The sequence below is a fragment of the Pseudophryne corroboree genome, chromosome 7, assembly GCF_028390025.1.
Source record: "Pseudophryne corroboree isolate aPseCor3 chromosome 7, aPseCor3.hap2, whole genome shotgun sequence".
NCBI classification, from domain to species: domain Eukaryota; kingdom Metazoa; phylum Chordata; class Amphibia; order Anura; family Myobatrachidae; genus Pseudophryne; species Pseudophryne corroboree.
Genome location: NC_086450.1, coordinates 70,048,828 through 70,072,467, shown reverse-complemented (window position 1 = coordinate 70,072,467; position 23,640 = coordinate 70,048,828). Strand labels below are relative to the sequence as shown.

Genomic DNA, 23,640 nt, shown 5'->3' with positions numbered 1-23,640 from the left:
ACTGCAGGGGGGGCAGATATAACATTTGCAGAGAGAGTTAGATTTGGGTGGGTTATTTTGTTTCTGTGCAGGTTAAATACTGGCTGCTTTATTTTTACACTGCAAATTAGATTGCAGATTGAACACACCACACCCAAATCTAACTCTCTCTGCACATGTTAAATCTGGCCCCCCTGCAGTGCACATGGGGGGTAATTCCAAGTTGATCGCAGCAGGAAATTTTTTAGCAGTTGGGCAAAAACATGTGCACTGTAGGGGAGGCAGATATAACATGTGCAGAAAGAGTTACATTTGGGTGGGTTATTTTATTTCTGTGCAGGGTAAATACTGGCTGCTTTATTTTTACACTGCAAATTAGATTGCAGATTGAACACACCCCACCCAAATTTAACTCTCTCTGCACATGTTAAATCTGCCTCCCCTGCAGTGCACATGGTTTTGCCCAACTGCTAAAAAATTTCCTGCTGCGATCAACTTGGAATTACCCCCATGGTTTTGCCCAACTGCTAAAAATTTTCCTGCTGCGATCAACTTGGAATTACCCCCATGGTTTTGCCTATTAGAGGAAAATGTTGTTTTGCAATCAATCTTGAATTAGCCTTAGGTTCGTCTTATTGGCCCTTTCATTTTCAGAAGCTTGGTACCATGTGGAACGAACAAGAAGTTTTTAAATAGTGAAACACCATTTAATAAACACATATAATTTAACAGTAATACAATAGCAAATTAAAATGAGATCAGATTTTTGACATAATCCTTAAGGAGGCGGGTGAAATAAGGAATTACCAGAATTAATGGGAACTGTGGTTAAACAGTTCCTATCAGCGCATATGTACCACTATGGGTGCTCCGGATCAGCCCACATGCAATGCAGATCGTCAGTGCTGAATCCTGATGATATCACCGCAACCACTATCGCCCCCACAGGCAGGGCCGGACTGGGACTAAAAATAGGCCCTGGCATTTTTGAAGCGCACAGGCCCACCTCTGTGACTCCTCCCCTTACTAATCCTGACTCCTCCCACTTATTAGTCTATGCTCTTACAAATATAATGAATATTCTAACAACATACAAGCGTACATCATTTTCTATTAAAATACACAGAACCAGTGGTTGAAGTGAAAAATTTTAAGTGGGGATATGGAAATGTGAAGTCTGTAAATAAGTGCGCGCCGAAGGCGCGCGTGCTCTGGAAAAGGGGGCGTGGACACTCAAAAGGGGGCGTGACCTTCAGTGTAGTTTAGCACACCATACACCCCTTTTACGCATTATGCACCACAATAATAGGACCCCTTATACTATCTAGTACTGGTGCCTCTTTCACATTATACCACACAGTATGAGCCAAAATGTACATTATATGCCCCCAATAGTGCAGTGCCAGATCCACAATTGCCCCCACAGTGCCAGGTATACAAATGCCCCCACAGTGCCAGGTATACAAATGCCCCCACAGTGCCAGGTATACAAATGCCCCCACAGTGTCGGGTATACAAATGCCCCCACAGTGCCAGGTATACAAATGCCCCCACAGTGTCAGGTATACAAATGCCCCCACAGTGCCAGGTATACAAATGCCCCCACAGTGCCAGGTATACAAATGCCCCCACAGTGTCAGGCATACAAATGCCCCCACAGTGCCAGGTATACAAATGCCCCCACAGTGTCAGGTATACAAATGCCCCCACAGTGCCAGGTAAACAATTGCCCCCACAGTGCCAGCCAATTGCCCCCACAGTGCCAGGTATACAATTGTCCCCACAGCAGCCAGTGCTGCAGCTACTTACCGCTGCTGCACTGCTACTGCTGCTGGTCCTCCGGGCTGTGAGGGACAGGTGTGAATCAGGAGAGCAGAGCGCCCGCCAGCGCGGCTGTGTCTGGTGCTGCGGCGGCTTCGTTCAAACCAGCCGCCAGTTCGTGAGCCAATCAGAGCTCGCGGACCGGCGACTTCTGATTGGCTGCCGGTCCGCGAGCTCTGATTGGCTCACGAACCGGCGGCTTTGAAGTCCGCCATACGCCGCCGCGCCGGGCGCTCTCTTCTCCTGACAGCTGAGACATGCTGCCGCCGGACTGAGCAGCAGCATGTCTCAGTGACCGCTGGACCGGCCCACGTGGCCATCGGCCCTTCTGGCATTTGCCAGAAGTGCCAGATGGCCAGTCCGGCCCTGTCCACAGGTATTCCTGTATAACCCATGACCACAGCATTCTAAAGCAGAGCACCTAACCATTAGGCCACCAAACTACTTGCAACAAGTATGTTGTGTTTGGAATATTAAAAGTCTATGAAAACAACATTTTGTGAAATAAATAGAAACATTTCACCCTAGTTGGGAATCAAAACCATGTCCTCCAGCATCAACCTAACTGATGCCTAGAGCAGATAGTTATGGTTAAAATAGAATCATAAAAATCAATGTGTTAAATAAATATAATTGCAACCCATAGTGGGGATTAAACCTAAGACCTCATGGTTGCTAGCCAGCATACCTAACCACTAGACTACTGGCTCAGCCACACAAACACCCTGACTAATCCATATATTACATCTATAGTAAATTGCATTCACTTGTCAGAGTCTGTGTGCATAGGGTCCGCCCCCAACAGACTGAGTGCCGGGCAGGAAAGGAGCTGTGATGAGAGGGGTAGGGGGTGTCACCAGCCCCTGCTCTGGCAGGTTGGGTGCCTCGGGCTGGGCTGATGTTATGTGGCCAGGTGGCCGGAGCTCATCACACTGGCCAGGGGATAAGCTGCACTGCTGCAGCTTCAACACAAAACTGTATGTACTGTGGCTGTGTTACAGGAGAGGGGAGCCTCAGGGAACATGCTACTCACCCACAATCAAAGCCAGATCCTCACAGACCTCCTCTCTGTGTATGAGAGGGGTGATTGGAGGAAAGTGGCATTGTCAGAATGATAGACAGAGGGGAGAGCCAGAGAGGGGCAGGGGCGTGCTCTGTATATAGGCTGAGGGGACAGCCCTGTCATTGATGCAGAGTTAAAGCTGCCTCTTCTCGTTTTTTTGAATGGGCTTTTTCTGCCGGTGGCTTGGCCTCGCCCCCCGCCTCAGCCAGAGGCACTGCTCCCGCTGCCTCCCATCCACAGTTGCCTGCATTTTCACAGCCTAAATGATGAGAATAATACAAAGAAGATTTATATAACACAGAATATGTGTTATAAATATCTTCTTTGTCAGTATGACAGGGGAGGCACTGCCTCCCCTGACTGCACGTCCCTGCCCTATACCTTGAAAGTGCTGTGTGTGGGTTGGCTCCAATCTCTGTGTCTCTTGCCATTCTTGGACGGGGAACTCTGTCTAGCCTCCCCTGTGTGTGTGTGGAGTGTTTGGGGTCTCCATTTAGCTATGTCCAGGGACTCGGTGTCATATGCTGCAGAGGATATGTCTTCTCAGGATGATCTCATTCCATGTAATCAGGATTGCACTGTTTTAACGCAGATACCATCAAGGGAGCCTGAATGGTTATCCTCTATCAAATCTATGATTTCTCAGATTTCTACTTGGGTTGCACAGAATGAATCTGCAACTCAGGTTTTACAGAACTCTATGGCAGTTTGGTCCAGTTCTGTTACCTCAGGGGCCCCCTCTGTAGGTTCCCACAAACGTGATCTTGCCCAGATTATGCAAGATGACACGGATACCGATTCTGACACGGCTGATGGGGATGTGCTCAGGGGGGCCGCATCTCTTTCTAAAGGGGTGCAGTTGATGATAGAGGCAATCAGGGATGTGTTGAATATTGCTGATACAACACCTGAGCAGGTTGAGGAGGCTTACTTCACTGACAATAAGAAAGCCTCGCTAACCTTCCCTGCGTCCAAAGAATTAAATGCTATTTTTGAAAACGCATGGGAAAACCTGGTGAAAAAATTTGAGATCCCTAGAAGGGTTCTGGTTGCTTTCCCCTTCCCTGTGGAGGATAGGAAAAAATGGGAAAACCCACCCATAGTGGACGCGTCTGTATCCAGACTCTCGAAAAAGGTGGTATTACCTGTTCCAGGATCTACCGCCTTAAAGGAGCCGGCTGATCGCAAAATTTATACTACGCTCAAATCCATATACACGGCTTCAGGGGCGATACTACGTCCTACTATTGCCTGTGCATGGATTTCCAAAGCTATAGTAAAGTGGTCAGGCATGTTACTTGAGGATTTGGATACAATGGATAAAAGTGATGTTGAATTGTTTTTACGTAACATTCAGGATTCTGCAGGTTTTATGGTGGAATCCATGAAAGACCTGGGTTCACTGGCTGCAGGAATATATTCCATGTGGTCTAAGCTTGTCGAGGAATGTGGCTGCGCCAGTGGTCTGCCGACGCGGATTCCAGGAGAGGTGTGGAGACCCTACCCGACACAGGCCAGGGCTCTCTTTGGGGAAGCGTTGGATGTGTGGATCTCCACGGCTACAGCGGGTAAGTTGCCATTTCTTCCCTCAGCTGCACCTGCTACGAAGAAGCCTTTTTCTTCAGCTATATCACAGTCTTTTCGGGTTGCTAAAACAAGAAAGGCCAAATCATCCAACACCCTCTTTAGAGGAATTCGACCAAAATCTAAGAAACCTGCTGCTGCGGGTTCCCAGGAACAGAATCCTGCTTCCAGTGTGCCAAAGTCCTCAGCATGATGGTGGACTACGCGGCCTGGAGGTAGGGCCGGTGGGGGCGAGACTCAGAAATTTCAGTCACGTCTGGGTGTCATCCGGACTGGAACCCTGGGTATAAGATTTTGTGTCCCGGGTTACCGGCTGGAATTTCAAGATCTCCCTCCTCACCGGTTCTTCAAATCAGGCTTGCCAGCTTTGCCAGCAGACAGGGCTACCCTACAGGGAGCCATCCAGAAGTTGGTGGAGGCACAGGTTATTGTACCAGTTCCTCCCCAGATGAAAAACAAAGGTTACTATTCAAACCTTTTCGGAAACTGTATGGTTCGGTCAGATCCATTCTGAACTTGAACTCCCTCAGAAAGGGGTTTAGTGATTTTAAGTTTAAAATGGAGTCTCTAAGGGCAGTGATATTAGGTCTGGAGGAGAGGGAATTCCTGGTATCCCTGGATATCAAGGAAGCGTGCCTCCACATTCTGATTTGGCTGCTGCATCAAGCTCATCTCCGATTCGCACTGTTGGACTGCCATTTTCAGTTCCAGGCCCTGCCATTCGGCCTCTCCACAGCACCGAGGGTAATCACCAAGGTGATGGCGGAAATGATGGTTCTCCTCCGCAGACAGGGGGTGACCATAATTCCATATCTGGACGATCTGCTGATAAAGGCGATTACCCTCCTGCCCCCTTCGGCACTTTAACCCCTGGACTACCTAATTTTAAAAACACACCATGGGAGGTGTGTATTTTTTTTTTAAACACTTCTGAAGGGGTTAAGTTGTGTCAAATGGCTGTTATATGCATTTAAAAAAAATGTGAATAAAAGAATGAATAAGCTATTTTTTTCATCAAAATTAATGCTCTCATTAAATTTGGGGTACATGAAAATGGGTATAAGTATATATTTGTGTCATTTTAGGGGACTTTAAAAAACGTAGAAACGGACTGATTACTCCCACCAGCAAGCCTAAAAACACTAGTCCCACTCATAAAGCACCGCAGTATACCTGTCCCATACTTTATACCTAAATTTCATCACTTTTCATTTTTTGACCACAGAAATGATGTCATTATTGGCCAATTAAAAATAATAAAAACTTCTAAGTGCCAAATTAGCCATTCAAGGGGTTGTCCCAGGGGTTCTGAACCAAATTCTGATATTTGTACCTTACAATAGGGATTTTGCACTACTTATCACCTGCTCAGAAATTTGCGATAAACCCTATGGAGACTTATCGGCAATACATTTTCTCTAACGTCCTAAGTGGATGCTGGGGACTCCGTAAGGACCATGGGGAATAGCGGCTCCGCAGGAGACTGGGCACAAAGTAAAAAGCTTTAGGACTACCTGGTGTGCACTGGCTCCTCCCCCTATGACCCTCCTCCAAGCCTCAGTTAAGATTTTGTGCCCGAACGAGAAGGGTGCAATCTAGGTGGCTCTCCTGAGCAGCTTAGAGAAAAAGTTTAAAGTAGGTTTTTTACTTTCAGTGAGACCTGCTGGCAACAGGCTCACTGCATCGAGGGACTAAGGGGAGAAGAAGCGAACTCACCTGCGTGCAGAGTGGATTGGGCTTCTTAGGCTACTGGACATTAGCTCCAGAGGGACGATCACAGGCCCAGCCATGGATGGGTCCCGGAGCCGCGCCGCCGTCCCCCTTACAGAGCCAGAAGACTGAAGAGTCCGGAAAATCGGCGGCAGAAGACGTCCTGTCTTCATTAAGGTAGCGCACAGCACCGCAGCTGTGCGCCATTGCTCTCAGCACACTTCACACTCCGGTCACTGAGGGTGCAGGGCGCTGGGGGGGGGGCGCCCTGAGACGCAATAGAAATACCTTTTTTTGGCTAAAAATACATCACATATAGCTCCTGGGCTATATGGATGTATTTAACCCCTGCCTAAATTACAATAAAAAAGCGGGAGAAAGGCCGCCGAAAAGGGGGCGGAGCCTATCTCCTCAGCACACTGGCGCCATTTTTTCCTCACAGCTCCGTTGGAGGAAGGCTCCCTGACTCTCCCCCGCAGTCCTGCACTACAGAAACAGGGTAAAACAAGAGAGGGGGGGGGGGGCATAAAATTGGCATATAAAGATATACAGCAGCTATATTAGGGAAAAACACTTATATAAGGTTATCCCTGTATATATATAGCGCTCTGGTGTGTGCTGGCAAACTCTCCCTCTGTCTCCCCAAAGGGCTAGTGGGGTCCTGTCCTCTATCAGAGCATTCCCTGTGTGTGTGCGGTGTGTCGGTACGTTGTGTCGACATGTATGAGGAGGAAAATGGTGTGGAGGCGGAGCAATTGCCTGTGTTAGTGATGTCACCCTCTAGGGAGTCGACACCTGACTGGATGATCTTATGGAAAGAATTACGTGATAGTGTCAGCACTTTACAAAAGTCTGTTGACGACATGAGACAGCCGGATAATCAGTTAATACAGGCGTCTCAAACACCGTCAGGGGCTCTAAAGCGCCCGTTACATCAGGTCGATACAGACACAGACACGGACACTGACTCCAGTGTCGACGGTGAAGAAACAAACGTATTTTCCAGTAGGGCTACACGTTACATGATCACGGCAATGAAGGAGGTTTTGAACATTTCTGATACTACAAGTACCACAAAAAAGGGTATTATGTGGGGTGTGAAAAAACTACCCGTAGTTTTTCCTGAATCAGATAAATTAAATGAGGTGTGTGATGAAGCGTGGGTTTCCCCCGATAAAAAACTGATAATTTCTAAAAAATTATTGGCATTATACCCTTTCCCGCCAGAGGTTAGGGCGCGCTGGGAAACACCCCCTAGGGTGGATAAGGCGCTCACACGCTTATCAAAACAAGTGGCGTTACCGTCTCCTGATACGGCCGCCCTCAAGGAACCAGCTGATAGGAAGCTGGAAAATGTCCTAAAAAGTATATACACACATACTGGTATTATACTGCGACCAGCAATCGCCTCAGCCTGGATGTGCAGTGCTGGGGTGGCTTGGTCGGATTCCCTGACTGAAAATATTGATACCCTGGACAGGGACAATATATTATTGACTATAGAGCGTTTAAAAGATGCGTTTCTATATATGCGAGATGCACAGAGGGATATTTGCACTCTGGCATCAAGAGTAAGTGCGATGTCCATTTCTGCCAGAAGAGGATTATGGACGCGACAGTGGTCAGGGGATGCGGATTCCAAACGGCATATGGAAGTATTGCCGTATAAAGGGGAGGAGTTATTTGGGGTCGGTCTATCGGACTTGGTGACCACGGCAACGGCCGGGAAATCCACCTTTCTACCCCAAGTCACCTCGCAGCAGAAAAAGATACCGTCTTTTCAGGCTCAGTCCTTTCGTCCCCATAAGGGCAAGCGGGCAAAAGGCCACTCATATCTGCCCCGGGGCAGAGGAAGGGGAAAAAGACTGCAGCAGACAGCCTCTTCCCACGAACAGAAGCCCTCCCCCGCTTCTGCCAAGTCCTCAGCATGACGCTGGGGCCTTACAAGCGGACTCAGGCACGGTGGGGGCCCGTCTCAAGATTTTCAGCGCGCAGTGGGCTCACTCGCAAGTGGACCCCTGGATCCTGCAGGTAGTATCTCAGGGGTACAAATTGGAATTCGAGACGTCTCCCCTCGCCGGTTCCTGAAGTCTGCTTTACCAACGTCTCCCCCCGACAGGGAGGCGATATTGGAAGCCATTCACACAGCAGGTGATAATCAAGGTACCCCTCCTACAACAGGGAAAGGGGTATTATTCCACGCTGTTTGTGGTACCGAAGCCGGACGGCTCGGTGAGACCCATTTTAAATCTGAAATCCTTGAACACTTACATAAGAAGGTTCAAGTTCACGATGGAGTCACTCAGAGCAGTGATAGCGAACCTGGAAGAAGGGGACTATATGGTGTCTCTGGACATCAAGGATGCTTACCTCCATGTCCCAATTTGCCCTTCTCACCAAGGGTACCTCAGGTTTGTGGTACAGAACTGTCATTATCAGTTTCAGACGCTGCCGTTTGGATTGTCCACGGCACCCCGAGTCTTTACCAAGGTAATGGCCGAAATGATGATTCTTCTTCGAAGAAAAGGCGTCTTAATTATCCCTTACTTGGACGATCTCCTGATAAGGGCAAGGTCCAGAGAACAGTTAGAGGTCGGAGTAGCACTATCTCAATTAGTACTACGACAGCACGGTTGGATTCTAAATATTCCAAAATCGCAGCTGATTCCGACGACACGTCTGCTGTTCCTAGGGATGATTCTGGACACAGTACAGAAAAAGGTGTTTCTCCCGGAGGAGAAAGCCAGGGAGTTATCCGACCTAGTCAGGAACCTCCTAAGACCAGGTCAGGTGTCAGTGCATCAATGCACAAAGGTCCTGGGAAAGATGGTGGCTTCTTACGAAGCGATTCCATTCGGCAGATTCCACGCAAGAACTTTTCAGTGGGATCTGCTGGACAAATGGTCCGGATCGCATCTTCAAATGCATCAGCGGATAACCCTGTCTCCAAGGACAAGGGTGTCTCTCCTGTGGTGGTTACAGAATGCTCATCTCCTAGAGGGCCGCAGATTCGGCATTCAGGATTGGGTCCTGGTGACCACGGATGCCAGCCTGAGAGGCTGGGGAGCAGTCACACAGGGAAGAAATTTCCAGGGCTTGTGGTCAAGCATGGAAACGTCACTTCACATAAATATCCTGGAACTAAGGGCCATTTACAATGCCCTAAGTCAGGCAAGGCCTCTGCTTCAGGGTCAGTCGGTGTTGATCCAGTCGGACAACATCACGGCAGTCGCCCACGTAAACAGACAGGGCGGCACAAGAAGCAGGAGGGCAATGAGGAAGTTGCAAGGATTCTTCGCTGGGCGGAAAATCATGTGATAGCACTGTCAGCAGTGTTCATTCCGGGAGTGGACAACTGGGAAGCAGACTTCCTCAGCAGACACGATCTCCACCCGGGGGAGTGGGGACTTCACCCAGAAGTCTTCCACATGATTGTGAACCGTTGGGAAAAACCAAAGGTGGACATGATGGCGTCCCGCCTCAACAAAAAACTGGACAGATATTGCGCCAGGTCAAGGGACCCTCAGGCAATAGCTGTGGACGCTCTGGTAACACCGTGGGTGTACCGATCAGTGTATGTGTTCCCTCCTCTGCCTCTCATACCCAAGGTATTGAGAATCATAAGAAGGAGAGGAGTAAAGACTATACTCGTGGCTCCGGATTGGCCAAGAAGGACTTGGTACCCGGAACTTCAAGAGATGCTCACGGAAGACCCGTGGCCTCTACCTCTAAGAAAGGACCTGCTCCAGCAGGGACCATGTCTGTTTCAAGACTTACCGCGGCTGCGTTTGACGGCATGGCGGTTGAACGCCGGATCCTGAAGGAAAAAGGCATTCCGGATGAAGTCATCCCTACCCTGATCAAAGCCAGGAAGGATGTAACTGTGCAACATTATCACCGTATTTGGCGTAAATATGTTGCGTGGTGTGAGGCCAGGAAGGCCCCTACAGAGGAATTTCAACTGGGTCGTTTCCTGCATTTCCTGCAAACAGGACTGTCTATGGGCCTAAAATTAGGGTCCATTAAGGTTCAAATTTCGGCCCTGTCAATATTCTTCCAAAAAGAACTAGCTTCAGTTCCTGAAGTTCAGACGTTTGTCAAGGGGGTACTGCATATACAGCCTCCTTTTGTGCCTCCAGTGGCACCTTGGGATCTCAATGTAGTTTTGGGATTCCTAAAATCACATTGGTTTGAACCACTCACCACTGTGGACTTAAAATATCTCACATGGAAAGTGGTAATGATGTTAGCCCTGGCTTCAGCCAGGCGTGTATCAGAATTGGCGGCTTTATCCTATAAAAGCCCTTACCTAATTTTTCATACGGATAGGGCAGAATTGAGGACTCGGCCTCAATTTCTTCCTAAGGTGGTTTCAGCATTTCACTTAAACCAGCCTATTGTGGTGCCTGCGGCTACTAGGGACTTGGAGGATTCCAAGTTGCTAGACGTAGTCAGGGCCCTGAAAATATATGTTTCCAGGACGGCTGGAGTCAGAAAATCTGACTCGCTGTTTATCCTGTATGCACCCAACAAGCTGGGTGCTCCTGCTTCTAAGCAGACGATTGCTCGTTGGATTTGTAGTACAATTCAGCTTGCACATTCTGTGGCAGGCCTGCCACAGCCAAAATCTGTAAAAGCCCATTCCACACGGAAAGTGGGCTCATCTTGGGCGGCTGCCCGAGGGGTCTCGGCTTTACAACTTTGCCGAGCAGCTACTTGGTCAGGGGCAAACACGTTTGCTAAATTCTACAAATTTGATACCCTGGCTGAGGAGGACCTGGAGTTCTCTCATTCGGTGCTGCAGAGTCATCAGCACTCTCCCGCCCGTTTGGGAGCTTTGGTATAATCCCCATGGTCCTTACGGAGTCCCCAGCATCCACTTAGGACGTTAGAGAAAATAAGAATTTACTTACCGATAATTCTATTTCTCATAGTCCGTAGTGGATGCTGGGCGCCCATCCCAAGTGCGGATTGTCTGCAATACTTGTACATAGTTATTGTTACAAAAATCGGGTTATTATTGTTGTGAGACATCTTTTCAGAGGCTCCTTTGTTATCATGCTGTTAACTGGGTTCAGATCACAAGTTGTACGGTGTGATTGGTGTGGCTGGTTTGAGTCTTACCCGGGATTCAAAATCCTTCCTTATTGTGTACGCTCGTCCGGGCACAGTATCCTAACTGAGGCTTGGAGGAGGGTCATAGGGGGAGGAGCCAGTGCACACCAGGTAGTCCTAAAGCTTTTTACTTTGTGCCCAGTCTCCTGCGGAGCCGCTATTCCCCATGGTCCTTACGGAGTCCCCAGCATCCACTACGGACTATGAGAAATAGAATTATCGGTAAGTAAATTCTTATTTTCGCTACTAATAGGATACCGAATCATCGCAATTGTGATCATGGCTAATTGGATTCCCCCCTAAGTTGTTTTGGCCCTACTCTATTTTAAAAACACAAATCGAAAAAAAATTGTACCAAAGTCTATCACTTAAGTTTGTGAAAGCAGAGTCTGGACAGGCAGATAAGGACTAACACCAGGGATGTGCAGTCAGGGGAGGCAGGGGAGGCAGTGGCTCCCCTGTCATTCTCCCCTGTCATTAATGATTACAATAATATAAAGAAGATACTTATGACACATATTCTGTGTCCTAAGTATATACTTTATATGATTGTAATCATTTTTACATTTTAAAACAGGTTCAAATTTGTTTTGGAGGCACAGAGAGCGGTGCCTCCTGCGGATAATGACAAAGGGCCGGAAGCGTTGGACGGGGCCAAGGAGATGGCTGTAAAAGCCCATTAAAAAAAGCAGGTCAAGCGGCACTAGTATAAGTGCCTCAGTTGTGCTTTCAGCCCATATGAAAGCACGCCCCTGTCACTGATGCAAATATGATTGGGCCTACTTTCGCTGACGATCACCAGCCTGCAGCATTTCTCCTGACCCAAGTCCTGCTTCCATTCCTCCGGCCAGCCAGAGCCTCTGCACAGAGGCGTCACCAGGTGTGGGTACACCCGGTGCGCACTCTGCATTACTACATCCCCGCCCCACCTCTTCACACACTCAACAAGCCGGATCCGCGGGTGGGCGAAAAGGAGCGTGACCTAATTTAAAGGGGGCATGTCCTCGCGGGTCTCCTCTTCTTCACTCCGGGGGTTGTATCCAGCTTCCTTGGAAATACTAGCTACCGCCGGAGACTAGGCAGCGTGCAGTGCCAGCTCCTTTTCTGTGACAGGAGCCGAGTGCTGCAGAGGATTATTACACTGCAGCACTTGGCTCCTGTCACTGCAGAAGAGCCAGCACTCGGTGTCACCCCTTCCGTGGTGACACCTGGGTGTGGGCCGCACCTCCCGCACCTGCCTTCTGGCGCCACTGCCTCTGCACTTCTTCATGCGAGACCCTGGCGGCCTCTATTCCCCTGACTACGTGGCTGCGTAGAGCGACGGGCACTGCAGAATTCACCGCCGCTCATCACCCCAAGACCCCCTGCCCCCCGCCGGCTCCGCTCATCACCGCCCTTCAGTGCTCATAACCCCCCAATCATCGCCGCCAGCTCACCGCTCATCACTCCCAGCCCCCCCCCCGCTCATCGCTGCTCATCACAGCAGCTCACCGCTCATCACCCTCAGCCCCCCCCAGTTCAACACCACTCATCACAGCAGCTCACGGCTCATCACCCCCAACCCCCCCAGTTCACCGCCACTCATCACAGCAGCTCACCGCTCATCACCATCACCCCCAGCCCCCCCCGCTTACCGTCACTCACTGTTCATCACCCCCCCTGCTCATCACCCCCAGCTCACCACTCATCACCCCAGCTCCCCCGCTCACCGCCGCTTATCACAGCTGCTGCTCCTCACCCCCAGCTCACCTCCGCTCACTGCTCATCACCAACCCCCCGCTCAGCGCCGCTCCTCACCCCCAGCTCACCTCCACTCACTGCTCATCACCCCCCCCCCCCCCCCCCCCGCTCAGCGCTGCTCCTCACCCCCAGCTCACCTCCGCTCACTGCTCATCACCACCCCGGCTAAGCGCTGCTCATCACCCCCAGCTCACCTCCGCTCACTGCTCATCACCAAAACCCCCCCGCTCAGCGCCGCTCATCACCCCCAGTTCACCGCCGCTCACTGCTCATCACCCGCCCCCCAGCCAATCACCCCCAGCTCAGCACCACTCATCTCCCCTCCCCCCCTTCCTCACTGCCGCCCGCCGTTCACCTGCCAGCTGAGCTGAGCTGGGCTGTCAGCTGGAGGGAGCGCAGGAGAAGTTGCTTGGCCGCAGCATCTGGGAATATTGACAGACACTGGTGACTGGTGAGTAGCTTGTAAACTCCCAAACTCCCCCCCACCCAGTGGCGCTGATCTATCTTTTTGCCGGTGGGTGCCGTGATGTAATTACGTTGCCGCAGCTGCATACGCAACAGACCAGGAGGCTGACTGTGAGCTGGGGGTGGAGCTGCGGCCCGAGGAATTTACGGCCCATGGCTCCACCCCCAGCTCACAGTCAGCTTCCTGGTCTCTGGGGTATTGGGCGGCTAGGGGAAGCTGTAGTGATGTGCTGTGTCCAGGGCTTCACTGACAATATCCTGCGTTCACCCCCGCTGATGGCTCATGTGATATATGGTGAATGCAGCATAGTCATACACCAGACGAGCCACCAGCAGGGGTGAGCGGGTGACTATAAGGACCTGCACATGGCTGGGTGGCCCCGTGGGTGTTCATTATTTTCTGTGGGTGCTCGGGGCCTATGCACCCACCCCCATCCCATCGGCAGCACCCCCCATACTGCTACTTTGCCTTCTCTCCCCTCAGCTCCATCCCTCTCCCCAAGAGGCTCTTCCGTAGTGTAAGGTGTATAAGTGGCTCTCCTGTGGTGTAACGTGTATAAGCGTCTCTACTATGGTGTGACTTGTATAAGCATATCTTCTGTGGTGTGACTTGTATAAGCGGATCTTCTGTGGTGTAACGTGTATAAGCGGATCTTGTGTGGTGTACCGCTTCTGATAGGCTGCCAGTCTGCAGCAGATTTGAAATAGTAGCGCTGCAGTCATAGGAGCCGCAATGCTACCGACCACAGCCTCCTCCTCCTTGCACTGCCGCCGCCCTCTGCCTCCTTCTCGCTACACCTCAGCCGCAGCCACCCTCAGTGTTTCTCTGCACCTCTGCCTCCTCCACACCATGCCGACCACAGCCTCCTCGTCCACCGCACCACAGACCACAGCATCCTTAGCACCGCCGCTACTAAAGAGGTAATCTTACCCTGTTGCCTTTCACTCTCCCTAGGCCCTACTGTATGCCCTTGCTGTCCCTCTCTCTGTCACTCTCCCTTTCCCTATGTCCCTGCTGTTACTCTCCCTGTTCCTCTGTCACTCTCCCTGTCACTAAGTCCCTTATGTCACTTCCTGTGTCACTCTGTTACTTCCCCTGTCCCTGCTGTCACTTTCCCTGTCCCTCTCTCTGTCACTCTCCCTGTCCCTATATCCCTGCTGTCACTTTCCCTGTTCCTCTTTCACTCTCCCTGTCCCTATGTCCTGCTGTCACTCTCCCTGAATATTTTCTCATTCCATGTGGCATAATGTGAATTTCGGCTCATACCCTGTGCTATAATGTGAATTTCGGCTCATACTGTGAGCTATAATGTGAATTTCGGCTCATACCGTGTGCTATAATGTGAATTTCGGCTCATACCGTGTGGTATAATGTGAAATGGGCGCCAGTACTAGACAGTATAAGGGGTTCTACTATTGTGGTGTATAAGGAGTACATGGTGTGGTAAAATACACTGAAGGACACACCCCATCGTGAGTCACCACGCCCCCTTATCCAGAGCGCACGCGCCTTTGGCGCGCACATAATTGCAACCTTCACTTTTCCATATCCCCACTTCGACCACTGTGAGGGATGATATCAGAATCCTGGCGCTTGAGATGATGATGGTCAGAATACCGACAGCGTCATCCCGATGTGCAGGATCCCAACAACCACCCCCAACCCTCCCTATCTGCAGCCTGTTCCTAAACTGCGCCAGGTAGAGCACATTCCTAAACGGGTACTGCTGGCCAGAGATGATTCTGCTTGTCTCCAGCCTCCAGCCTCCACCACAAGACCTGCTGCTGCTGGCTGAGAATGGAGGTGAGCAGAGTCTGTCCCCATGCTTCCCAAAAGGAGGCTCCAGAATATGCCCCCAACTACTGTAGTGCAGGTAGAAGGAGACACAAGCACAGCAGGCACAGCCAGGGGCGGTGATGACAGGATATAGTGCTATGGATTGTATGAGGAAGGGGCCCCAAATCGGTGTGTTGCTTAGGGCCCCATGAGGTCTAAACACACCTCTGGCAGCGGCCATAGCGGCGGCTTTAGTGGGCATGCCTCACCAGCCACCAGGGAAGCCAATCCCGGGCCATTTTTTCAATTCTCTGGATACCTGGGATTGGCTTTTAACTCTGTGGCCACCCCCTCGCCCCACCCCGCCCCACACACATTACTAACCATATACCAAGGGGGGGCGGGTAGGGATCTCTTCCTGCGCTCCCTCAGTGCACGGCTGCAGGAGAGCCGGAAGAAGGAGGCCGAGCAGTGTCTGAGCATCCTCTGGACGCTCAACACTGATCCCTCAATCCCCAGGATTGGACCTACTAATACCGGGATTGAATCCAGGACGTTTTTGGCCCTAAATCCCGGGATCCCGCCGATCCCGGGATTGGCCACCATACCAGCCACTGACCTCACTGTACGCCACTAACTAACACATATGCCAAACACACAAAAGTGTCACTGCTTAATGGCCCCCATACATGTGCAAAATATATTGGGGCAATGCCCCAATATCCCGTCCACCAGATCAGAGGATCGGGAATATTAAACTTGTTTAAAAATCCAGATCTCCTGATCCTGACCACTTGATTGGGGAATCAGGCATTTTTAACATAGTTAATTTCTGCACTCCTCCGACATATCATTGATGGCAGCTGATCAGCGAATTCAGACGGCAGATCAACGTTTTCAGCAGGGTCGGGGAATCACTGCATGTATGAATGGGGGCCATAACTCAATTCTATCATTGGAAGCCCTTGCCAGGTGAATTAGTATAGCTTTATTGTGCTAATTAATAACCATTATAAGGTCTTATTACTGCTGAAGTACTTAATAATTGGGAATGCTCGGGCCTAGGAACGTACAAACTGCGCAACTGCAGTACCCCCTTCACACCAAAATCTGACCCGAGATTCTCGGTCTGACCCGAGATTTGGAATATGGTTCCAATATGGGTCAGACCTGGAACAGACCCCTTTCAGGCTACTTTCAACAGGTCAGCCCATCTAAGTTTTAAGTCTTCTGCTGGCGCTTGGAGATTATATCATCTCCAAGTGCCAGGAATCTGGTTCATCCTACACTGCAAATGAGACCCGGGTCAGACTTTTCACACTACCCCTTTACATGGGTCATTTCCATGTTCAACTTAGGTTGCAACCTGGGTTGGATTCCCAGGTCACTAAACCCGGGTGTTTATTTTGGGGACCCTTTCACAACGAGTTGCAACTGTGATGTTAGTATATTAGAATGCTTACTATTTGTAGACACTCCCTTACTAATCTGTGTAAGTCTGAATCTTCAGTGATGGTCCCTAGGACCAGGGGGATGCTGGGAAATGGGTGGTCCAGTGTGCAGTGTGTCTGGAGTTGGTGATGGAATAAAGCAGCACAGCAGTGAACTCACATGTCTCTGTGTCCTTATGACTGGATTTAGAAACATATGAACAAAACATGATGTCAGAAGAAGTTTAACTTGGACTGCTAGTGCTCTCAGAGTGTGAAAGAGTCCTGCAGCAATCTGTAAGGCTGTGATACTCAGTGTCTGCAAAGCCTGCCGTGTGCTCCTCTCTTCAAACAGTGAGTAACCATTGATAAACTGGCTCCTCCAACCGGCATGCTGATGTCTGGTAACTTGTCTGAAAATTTGTAAAAGATTTAACAAAGGTTTAATATATATCTTGCTGCATGTGGAGCTGATACAGAGGCTGACAAAACGAAGGCATCCATTTTCCTCCATGTGATAGGAGAGGATGTGCTGGACATTTATAATAGTTTTCAGTTTACTTAGGGGCAGAATATGGTGCTATCTTCTATAATGCAAAAGTTTGAAGATTACTTTGTGCCAATGAAAAATGTGACATATGAAAGATATAAGTTTTTCACATGTGATCAGAAGTCTGTAGATGGATTTGATCAGTATGTTACAGAGCTGCAATCACTCAGTAAAACCTGTGAGTTTGGTGATTTAAAGGATTCACTGATTAGAGATCATATTGTCTGTGGAATACCTGATAATGGACTCAGAGATTGCTGAGAGAGCAAGACCTAACACTAGAAAAGGCAGTGACTATGTGCAGATCTGCAGAAATAACTAGATTTCAAGCCAAAAAGTTACACAAGGAAGCTGATGTAGTGCAGAAAACAGAGCCAAGCAAACCTCCATTCTCAAGAATGAAGCAGTCTAAGCCACAGTCTAACAGAAATTTGGTTTGGTTCCGCACAGGAAAAATGTGGTAATGATGAACATAGATTAATACACAGATTGTAGAAAACTGTTCAGGGAATGACCAACGATACTAAGTTTAAATTTAAAGATTCTTAATGAAGACATCTAAATAATTATTTGAGTTGGTGGTGCTCCCAGAGTCAGTAATGGTTAAGCAAAGAGAAGAAAAAAGAAAGACTCTGTGTTGGAGCATGCTTAGAAATTTGAAATAAGTTTATTAAAACTTAACATTTAATTAATAACGAATAAAAGTAATGAGGAGTTTGATACAAAAAAATTGTTCAAGAACACAAAGTAAACATATATATTGACAGAAATCAGGATAAGCCTGATACAAAATTATGGGCACCTGTGGTGAAAAATATACTGAAAAACATAAAAAATTACAAAAAAGTAATATTATTAAGGTGCCTGAGTTAATCAAAATTCTAAATTGGAGTAGAGGTTAATGATATGTACATATAATCACCGCAGTGATAATTGTAGGTAAGCACCTAGTCTAAAACCTCATGAGAATAGATGAGAGGCACAAAGGTTCATAATTGAAATGTCAAATGACTGAGGGTAATCACCTGGTAGAGATTCTGTTTGCTAAAAGGCTAGATCCTTATAGATAACAAAGCATTTAAGATAAAAGTATGATTATTAAAGATACAAAAGAGCATTGATAAATAAGCCTAAAGGCAAAGCCAATTGTAGATAAATAGAAGGTTTGTGGGAAAGTTGGATAAGGAATAGGTAAGTTTCAGAAGTTGCTCTAACACTTCTGCTGTTTGTGATCAGAGGTCACAATCTTACTGCACCTGATATTCCCAAGGGGTCACCCTACTAGGTACTGATCAGGCTTATCAGCGCTTAGCTTCCAAGGTCGGATGAGATTGGGCGTTGCTGCTGAAATATGGCAGTAATAAACACTAGGACACAAATGAGAGAGTGTAATGAGTAGTGAGCAACAAGGTACTTCTGCTGTCCAGTTTCTAGCGCAGATTCTCTGTTGCTGTGAGCATTGCAGAGAGTGGTCTCGCATCTGGATGAGAGGGTACTAAAAATAGAAGTGAGATATGCTCAGAATAGGGAGGAAACCCTGCCTTCTGCTGTCCACTGTCTTATATAGATATATAGCGGACAGTGGATGAGAGAGGTGGGTTAGGCTTACCTATTGAAAAAAAGGGTGGTGGGAAAATTAGAAGAAGGAGAAGAAATGGTAATGTGGTGAGATCACAAATTAACAAAAAATTAAGTAAATTATGAAATAAAACAATCATGAAATCAACGATTAATTGGAAAAAGGAAAGTAAACACAGGCTGCATGGTAAAGGCTTACCAAAATGGGTATAAGACCCTGTTTATGCAGAAAGGATTCTGCAAAAAAGTATTACATTTAAAAGGAAATACCAGAAAATGGTTTAGAACAATAATTAAGGATCAAAAATAGCAAACATGGAAAAATAACAATATTGATTATATATCAGTATCAGTTAAATAACTGGAGTCCAAATGGGCACATACAATACCAGGGAGTCCCAAAAGTGATCTGAGCTAGAAAGAGTTCAGCATCACTGAGCACAGACGGACCGTTTCACCAGGGTGGCTTGTTCACTGTGAACATTTGGACTCCAGTTATTTAACTGATACTGATATATAATCAATATTGTTTTTTTTTTCCATGTTTGCTATTTTTGATCCTTAATTATTGTTCTAAACCATTTTCTGGTATTTCCTTTTAAATGTAATACTTTTTTGCAGAATCCTTTCTGCATAAACAGGGTCTTATACCCATTTTGGTAAGCCTTTACCATGCAGCCTGTGTTTACTTTCCTTTTTCCAATTAATCGTTGATTTCATGATTGTTTTATTTCATAATTTACTTAATTTTTGGTTAATTTGTGATCTCACCACATTACCATTTCTTCTCCTTCTTCTAATTTTCCCACCACCCTTTTTTTCAATAGGTAAGCCTAACCCACCTCTCTCATCCACTGTCCGCTATATATCTATATAAGACAGTGGACAGCAGAAGGCAGGGTTTCCTCCCTATTCTGAGCATATCTCACTTCTATTTTTAGTACCCTCTCATCCAGATGCGAGACCACTCTCTGCAATGCTCACAGCAACAGAGAATCTGCGCTAGAAACTGGACAGCAGAAGTACCTTGTTGCTCACTACTCATTACACTCTCTCATTTGTGTCCTAGTGTTTATTACTGCCATATTTCAGCAGCAACGCCCAATCTCATCCGACCTTGGAAGCTAAGCGCTGATAAGCCTGATCAGTACCTAGTAGGGTGACCCCTTGGGAATATCAGGTGCAGTAAGATTGTGACCTCTGATCACAAACAGCAGAAGTGTTAGAGCAACTTCTGAAACTTACCTATTCCTTATCCAACTTTCCCACAAACCTTCTATTTATCTACAATTGGCTTTGCCTTTAGGCTTATTTATCAATGCTCTTTTGTATCTTTAATAATCATACTTTTATCTTAAATGCTTTGTTATCTATAAGGATCTAGCCTTTTAGCAAACAGAATCTCTACCAGGTGATTACCCTCAGTCATTTGACATTTCAATTATGAACCTTTGTGCCTCTCATCTATTCTCATGAGGTTTTAGACTAGGTGCTTACCTACAATTATCACTGCGGTGATTATATGTACATATCATTTACCTCTACTCCAATTTTGAATTTTGATTAACTCAGGCACCTTAATAATATTAATTTTTTGTAATTTTTTATGTTTTTCAGTATATTTTTCACCACAGGTGCCCATAATTTTGTATCAGGCTTATCCTGATTTCTGTCAATATATATGTTTACTTTGTGTTCTTGAACAATTTTTTTGTATCAAACTCCTCATTACTTTTATTCGTTATTAATTAAATGTTAAGTTTTAATAAACTTATTTCAAATTTCTAAGCATGCCCCAACACAGAGTCTTTCTTTTTTCTTCTCTTTGCTTAGCCACAGTCTAATAAGGAAATGTGTAGTAGATGTGGAAATGCTCACAATCCTAAAATGTGCCCTGCTTATGGTAAAACCTTCATGAAATGTGGTAGACTTAATCACTTTGCCAAATGCGGTAAAATAAAAAGGAAAACAACCAATGTGCGTGCTGTTAAACAAACAGAGGAATTCTTTGTGGATTGCATTGAACTTTGCAGTGTAGATAAGAAAGAATGGATTGTCCCTTTAACTGTGAATGAGATTGTCATTCCCTTTAAGCTTGATACTGGCGCGCAGGTGAATTTAATATCGTTTCAAGACTATAAGACTTTTAGAGTAAAACCTAAAATTCATCCAGCCAAAGTGAACGTTACAGGGTACACTGGGGAGGAAATTCCTGTGAAAGGTACATGCTTAGTGACACTGAAATATAAGGGACAACAGGTTAAAACATCTCTACTGATTGTGGATAAAAATGTGCAACCGATTCTAGGATTAAGTTCCTGTGAGAAACTAAGCTTGCTAAAGAAAGTTTTTATGGTGACATCACAAGTAGAAGATGACTGCAAATCGATGTTTACAGAATACAGAGACTTGTTTGAAGGTCTAGGTTGTTTGCTTGGAGAGCATAAAATAAATATAGACACGCAAGTTTCTTCAGTGATACACCCCTGTAGAAAAGTGCCGTTTGCGCTGAGAGAAAAACTGAAACAAGAGTTAAATCGCATGGAAGCCTTGGGTGTGATACAGAAAGTTGATGAGCCTACTGAATGGGTAAGCTCCTTAGTAATTGTTGAAAAGAAAAATGGACAACTCAGAATATGTCTAGATCCCATAGATTTAAACAAAGCTATTAAACGAGAACATTTCAAACTACCAACCAGAGATGAAATCATGTCGCAATTTGCGGGAGCAAAATGGTTCAGTAAATTGGACGCATCTTCAGGATTCTGGCAAATGAAGCTAGATGGGGCCAGCTCAAAGCTTTGTACATTTAATACACCAGAAAGTCGATACAGATTTCTCCGACTACCATATGGAATATTGTCTGCTCCAGAAGTATATCACAAAAAGATACACATGATTTTTGAACATATTCCAGGTGTTGAAACAATGATGGATGACATTATTGTCTGGGGATCTACAAAGGAAGAACATGATTCTAGATTGAGACAAGTAATGGATCTTGTCAAGAAAGGGAATCTAAAGCTAAACAAGGACAAATGTGAATTTGGCATGAATACACTTACCTTTATGGGCGACGTGGTCTCGGATCAACGTTCCATGTTCACTATGGCTGATATTTTCCTTGGGTCTGGTTTTAACCAGACCCAAGGAAAATATCAGCCATAGTGAACATGGAACGTCCTAACAACAAATACGACATCAGAAGATTCTTAGGAATGATTACTTACTTAGGAAAGTTTATTTCTCAACTCTCTGAACGAACAGTCTCTCTTAGATGGTTGTTGGACAAAGATAACGAGTGGATGTGGTCACATGAACAAGAAGAAAGTTGGCAAAACTTGAAACAGATCATTACAGAGCAACCAGTGCTAAAATTCTTTGATCCTGCGAAAAGAATAAGAATTTCAGCAGATGCTTCGCAATTTGGTCTAGGCTCAGTGCTGTTACAAGAACATGAGGAAACATGGTAACCAGTAATCTATGCATCAAGAGTACTGACAAGTGCTGAAACAAGGAATGCTCAGATAGAAAAAGAACTTCTAGCGATCACATATGCATGTGAGCGATTTCATCAGTTTGTGTATGTTCAAACATTTACAGTGGAAACTGACCACAAGCCATTGGTAGCTATCATGACTAAATCATTACATGACTGTCCCAGGAGAATTCAACGAATGCTTATCAGACTACAGAAATCTGATGTACACTTGCTATACTGTGCCGGCAAATACATGTACATTGCTGATACACTTTCTCGTGCTGTGGAAAAAAGTGAAGGTTCCAAAAGTCTGATGGATGAAGAGATAGAAGCCTATGTTAATTTGATCGTAGCTTCTCTACCAGTGTCTCTTGCAAGACAAGAACAGATTAAGAAAGAAACTGAGACAGATGACACAATGAAAGTGTTGAAAGATATCATTCTGAAAGGTTGGCCAGCAGAAAAACATGCGTGCCCGCTGTCTATCCATGATTATTGGATATACCGCAGTGACCTTACAGTTGTCGATGGTATTATTTACAAAGGCAATAGGTTTGTAATACCTGCACGACTAAGAAAGACTATGTTGTGCAAGATACATGAAGGCCACTTAGGAGAAGAAAAATGTAAGCGGAGAGCGCATGAAGTTATGTATTGGCCAAGAATGAGCCAAGACATAGAACAGACTACAGCTACGTGTGAATTATGTCTTACGTATAGACCAAAACAACAAGTCGAGCAACTGAGTCCTCACGCAGTGCCAGAGAGACCGTACCAGAAAGTTGCCGCAGATTTGTTTGATTGTAATGGAAAAACGTACATTGTCATGACTGATTATTACTCTAACTACCCTGAGGTGAAGACACTACATACAACTACTAGTATAGCCGTAATCAATTGCATGAAGTCAATCTTTGCAAGGCATGGTGTTCCTATGGAAATAAACAATATGTAGAAATTGCCCAGCGCAAGCCAATAATATTCAAATAACTGCCACCTCTTAAGTGGGTAAGCTCTTCCCACAGATATTGGAACTAAAAACAGCGTTTTCCCCACAAAGTGGAGAGGGTAGAGGCGCTGATATTGGAATAAAAATAATAATTGAAATACACCATATATCAATATTAAAATACACCGTATATCTATATAAATAATTTATATTTATTAGCTCAATATATAATAAATTACCGGCCGGTAAAGAGTAAAATATACCCACTATTCAAACAAACATATTAAATACATTTTAAAATATCTGCAATATAGGTGTCCTTTATAGGGGTTTTATTTAGTGTCCAAATGCTGATAAATTGTTTATTCCACCTGAAGAAGGAAGCCCGATCGTGATTT

The 23,640-nt window shown here is 46.4% G+C and overlaps 2 pseudogenes; one reads left to right on the top strand and one right to left on the bottom strand.

The window, feature by feature from the left end:
- Positions 1-18,478: 18,478 nt before the first annotated feature.
- On the bottom strand, positions 18,479-18,597 carry LOC134946082 (5S ribosomal RNA; annotated as a pseudogene).
- Positions 18,598-19,885: 1,288 nt separating this feature from the next.
- Positions 19,886-20,004, top strand: LOC134946070 (5S ribosomal RNA; annotated as a pseudogene).
- Positions 20,005-23,640: the final 3,636 nt, after the last annotated feature.